General features: G+C 36.2%; 1 pseudogene; it reads left to right on the forward strand.

The window, feature by feature from the left end:
• The first annotated feature begins 3,330 nt into the window (after positions 1-3,330).
• Positions 3,331-5,338, forward strand: LOC102255017 (annotated as a pseudogene).
• Positions 5,339-5,623: the final 285 nt, after the last annotated feature.

The following is a 5,623-nucleotide window of genomic DNA, read 5'->3' on the forward strand; positions in this document are numbered from 1 at the left end:
TAGTTTCACTGTGGAATTATGTATCTGAAATATGATCAACTTTATATTATAAACTCTAATTAGAACTAAAAGTTGCTTAAAAATGAGAAATTATTCAAAAAAAATAAAAACTCAACCTGATTGAGGATTAGTAAATATATAACGTACCAGCAGTGACCAGATTTGTCAACTGGAGTAACTTTGTTCCAGAAAAGTGTACTAGTAAGTCTGAATTAAACTAGATGACAGTAAGATTCACTTAATAAAAAAATCAGTTTTGCAGTAAATTACATGGAATGGTAGACATTTCTTTTTATGGTAACAGAAGGAAAGTCTTTGGCAAAGAGCTGGTTGTCATCAAGCAGTATTTCTCTAATCCTAGGGAGCCATACATTAGTGCATTGTGATATCCAATTGAGTACAATTTTTAAAAATATATTTTTATTGATTTCAGAGAGGAAGGGAAAGGGAGAAAGAGATGGAAACATCAATGATGAGAGAGAATAATTGATCAGCTGCCTCCTGCACACCTCCCACTGGTGATCAAGTCCACAACCCAGGCATGTGCCCTGACTAGGAATGGAGCCGTAACCTCCTGGTTCATAGGTTAACATTCAACCACTGAGCCATGCTGGCCAGGCAGTACAATTTTTTAAATGAAAAATAACATATTAGAAAATATGAAATTGCACAACAGATAGTAGGGGTAAGAATTGTTTTGTTAAAACTTGGTTTCAAATGTGTATGTGTGAGAAAGATATGACATGTATTTCTTATTGTAGATCATAGTCCAAAAAATGGTTTGAAGCCCACTGCCTCTATGGAAAATATTATATTCTATCCTCTTTGGAGGCTAGTGCAATTTGTTCTAAAGAGCAGATGTAAATCAGAGAAGATTCTGGGCCAGATTAAGTCTTGGATATTACAGACTCCTTGGAGGGCCCAAGAGAGGAAACTGAGGCAATTATTAAGATGCAAATATACCTGTCATGGTGATTCCTTCCACCTTCCCCTCTTATGCTAAGCCAGAGAGATAAATTATTTATTCATAGCTAAAGCAATTAAAGTATTCTCTCTCTCTCCATGCAGGGAATGATAATCAAAATTAGCTTTCATAGACAGGTCTTCTTAAATACACAGATAAGAATACTATGAAAATCACAAAACATCTGAAGTAAAACCATACAGAAAGGAAGCAAAAAATAATTTAAAGAATCATAAATATTTTCAGGGGCATATGAGAAGTCGACTTAACCTTGAAAAATAACAGGCTGAATTATAAATCTTAAAAATATGTGATCATTAGTATTTAATTACAAAGAAATCAGGTTGAAATGATAAAGTTGGCTTTTTTTTAAAAAAGGATGTAAAAAAACAATTGAACAATTCTGAAAAGTTCTAAAGGGGAAAGATGTATGGAACTAGAAGTTAATGCCAACCAAAATGTTACCGAACTCAAGGGGTTCGTTTCTTGGGGTGCTTTATTCAAGAACTAGATGCGGTTGTCATAAAGTAGTTTTATTTACTTGCAGCAAGTGAAAGAGACAGGTGGATTCACATCCAAAGCTCTGTCTCCAGGAAGAGAGGCTTAGCCATTGCTTATATACACTATTTGGTCAATTTCATGTTGGTTTCTTCTTTGCAGTTGGCTGCACTTAACTGGTTGAGTTCCTATCAAGCTCATTCTGTTTATAGCTGCATCTGCAAAATACTGTGCTACGTGTTAACATTTAGCAAGATAGCAGCTAGTAAGAACAGCAGAGACCCTGAGACACTTTTTATCTAAAATAAGAATTCATGTAGAAGACAAATATTGAAATAATAGAAGGCAGGGAAAATGTATTACATAATAAGAAAGTTTGATAAATATAAACATATTTTTAAAATTAGGTCAAGAAAAGCTCAGATGTACAAATTACAAAACAACAGATATGTGCTACTTATTAAAAGTTAGAGATTTTCAAGTTGGGTAAAAAAATAAAATCTAAATGTATGGTGTTTACAAAAGATTTATCTGAAACAATATGAAACAAAATTATTTGAAAAGAAAACTATATCAGAAAGTTGTTAATAAACAGAAAGCAGATCTAAAAAATGTCAATGTCGGACAAAATAGAATCAAGAGCAACAAGAAAAGAAAAAGAATGATAAATAGAGATGAAAGAAACAATATAAAATGATACATACTCTTCATAGTTTAAGTTCTTAGCAGCAAAAATATATAAAACAAAAATGGAGAGAAAGGCAAGTGAAATTAATAAGTATACAGTATAGTCAGAAATTTTAATATATCTTGCTTACAAATTGACAGATCAAGTAAACTAAAAATAATTAAAGCTATTTAGAACTCAAAACCACAGACAATTATCAAAATTGGTTTTATAAATAATGAATATATGAGGAACTTTGTACCCGAGGGAACATTTATTAAAATTTAGTCCATAATCTGATCTCAAAGCAGTGAAATCATCAAGCCACTCATATTTACATTTATAAAGTGTTTACTACATGCCTGGCATTGTTTATTCTAAGCAATGATTTTCATATTTAGTAAATAAAAGTACAAGATGCCCAGTTAAATAAGAATTTAAGTATACAATGAATATTTTTAGGGGGATTTTGGAAATTTTAGAAATTTGTAGAGATAATACATTTTTAAAGCTTGGGGAGAAACATTCCCATATATTTGTAAAATAAATTTATCACCTGGATGCCTAAATTAGACAAACCTGACACAAAAAATGAGACCATAGACATACCTACTTTTATTTACGGCTGTAAAATTTCTAAATGCTAATTTAATAGATTTAATATAGCAGTGTATTAAAAGTTGTCTGACACCAGAAATGGAAGGAAGGTTCAACACCACAAAGTATTTTAATGTAATTTACATTTTTAAAATTAAAGGGTGAAAGCAATAAAATCATTGCAATTCATGAAAGATCAACTTATTAAAAGTGACAACTATTTACAATAGTTCTTATATCTGACAAATGTGTAATACAAGAACAAAGTTTTCTAACTTGATGAAGAATATCTATCTAAACATCAGGAATGACAAACTTGAAAGTGTAATGAATAAAAGTCCTAGTCATAATTGAAAATAGCAGCAAATGAAAGAAGATATCTAGGAATAAAATTAATGTAAATGTATAATATCTATAATAAAAACTTTACTGTGGGATGTAAAAGAGGATATAGTTAAATTAAAAAAAAACATACCGAGAACCTGGCTATGATGATCAACTGAACGCTGCCTCATTTCCTTCCTTCTTCGCTGACTCCATCCACACCTTTGGGAACCCCGGGACCTGCTGGGGCTGGTCCCCAACAGGCGGCGTGGGAGCCACCATGGCGCACATCACTATCAACCAGTAGCTGCAGCAGGTCTATGAAGCAATTGAAACCAGAGATGGGGAATACTTTGCAGAGCTGGTGTCTTTCAAGCATCCTCATGTTGCCAACCCACGACTTCAGTTGGCCTCTCCGGAAGAGAAGTGTCAACACGTTTTGGAACCCCCTTATGATGAAATGTTTGCAGCTCATTTAAGGTGCACGTACGCAGTGGGGAACCACGACTTCACAGAGGCATACACATGCCAGACTGTCATCGTCCAATCATTCCTGCGGGCGTTTCAGGCCCACAAAGAAGAAAAATGGGCTCTGCCTGTTATGTCTGCAGTAGCACTTGATCTTCGAGTATTTGCCAGTAATGCAGATCAGCAGTTGGTTAAGAAAGGAAAAAGCAAAGTTGGGGACATGTTGGAAAAAGCTGCTGAGTTGTTGATGAGCTGTTTCCGAGTCTGTGCCAGTGACACTCATGCTGGTAGAGAGGATTCTAAGAAGCGGGGGATGCTGTTTCTGGTGAGCCAGTTATTCAAGATTTACTTTAAGATCAACAGACTCCATTTGTGTAAACCTCTCATCTGAGCCATCGACAGCTCAAATCTGAAAGATGATGATAGCACAGCACAGAGAGTAGCATATGGGTACTATGTTGGATGAAAGGCCATGTTTGATCGTGACATTAAACAAGCCGAGGAGTACCTGTCCTTTGCCTTTGAACACTGTCACCATTTAAGTCAGAAGAACAAAAGGATGATTTTGATATATTTACTCCCAGTAAAAATGCTGTTGGGTCATATGCTGACCATTGAGCTTTTGAAAAAGTATCATCTCATGCAGTTTGCTGAAGTAACCAGAGCTGTAAGTGAAGGCTATCTCCTTCTATTGAACGAGGCTCTAGCGAAGCATGAGACCTTCTTTATTCGCTGTGGCATCTTCCTTATCCTTGAAAAGCTGAAGATCATCACCTACAGGAATCTTTTTAAGAAAGCGTACTTGCTACTCAAAACAAACCAGTTACCTCTGGATGCTTTTCTAGTTGCTTTGAAATTCATGCAAGTGGAAGATGTGGACATCGATGAAGTCCAGTGTATTCTAGCCAACCTGATATACATGGTGCGTGAGCTCCTCGGTTCAGGTTAGGACTTGGTCTAGATCAGTGGTCGCCAACCTGCTGGACCTCTCAGACCACCAGTGGTCTGCGGACCACCGGTTGGCAACTGCTGCTCCAAAGGTTTCCTTAAACCAGCGGTTGCCAACCTTTCAGACCTCACGACCACCAGTGGTCCACGGACCACTGGTTGGCAACCGCTGGTCTAGAATGTGAAGCTTTGATGCACTGTCGTTAAAGTTGTTATCAGACCCTTTTCCTTTGTGAAGGTATTTTCTGACAGAATTAATTGTATCCCAGGAAATACCATGATAATCAAAGGGCTTTATAGAGGGTTCGGGTGGGTGAATATAATATATATTTCTATATTCTCCGTATATAACTTTATTTATTGTTCTCCCAATGACTTGAATTGCACTATGATTGGGGAAGAATGCTTATACCAGAAGAATAAGTAATTAACTCTCTCAACATCAGTGATGTGACTCAGGAACATAAACTAACCCTGTTCTGATATACATGGGTCACATCAAAGGCTATATATCACATCAGCATCAGAAGCTAGTTGTTAGCAAGCAAAATCCGTTTCCTCCGCTGTCTACAGTGTGTTGAATGTATCAACACTTGTTCCTCTGGTGTTCATCGTACTGATGAAATCAGTACTTTGCCAGGGCGTTACTTTCTGCAGCTGGAATCTCTTTGGGGCTCTTCTCTCAGGGATGTTGAGACTGAGTTCCCCGAATTCACAGCCACCTTGACATTTCCTCATCGCTCGTTACTAATGTCGATCTCACGGAGACTTGGAATTTCTTTTTCAAATGTTGCAGACCCTCCTTTGACTCTGGAGCGTTGGAGAGACTTCTGTGAAGGAGGCTCTTCTCCAAGGCAGCTACAGTTTACTTCTCCTAAAAAAAAAAAAATACCCTATTCTAAATGGAAAGAAAATATAGTAAAAGTAGTTATTCTCCACCCTAAGTAAATTACAGAATGAATGCAATCTCAAATCAAAGCCTAAGATTTTTAAAAATAAAACTTGACAATACAGTTTTCAGAAAAGATGCAAAAGTAGACACACACACACACACAAAACCATCAAAAGAAGGAAGAAGGTGGAGAATTTATGCCATCAGATTTTAAAATATACTATAAAAATATAGCAATTAGCCCTAATCGGTTTGGCTCAGTGGA

This window comes from Myotis brandtii, unplaced genomic scaffold (genome assembly GCF_000412655.1).
Source record: "Myotis brandtii unplaced genomic scaffold, ASM41265v1 scaffold112, whole genome shotgun sequence".
Classification (NCBI taxonomy): Eukaryota; Metazoa; Chordata; class Mammalia; order Chiroptera; family Vespertilionidae; genus Myotis; species Myotis brandtii.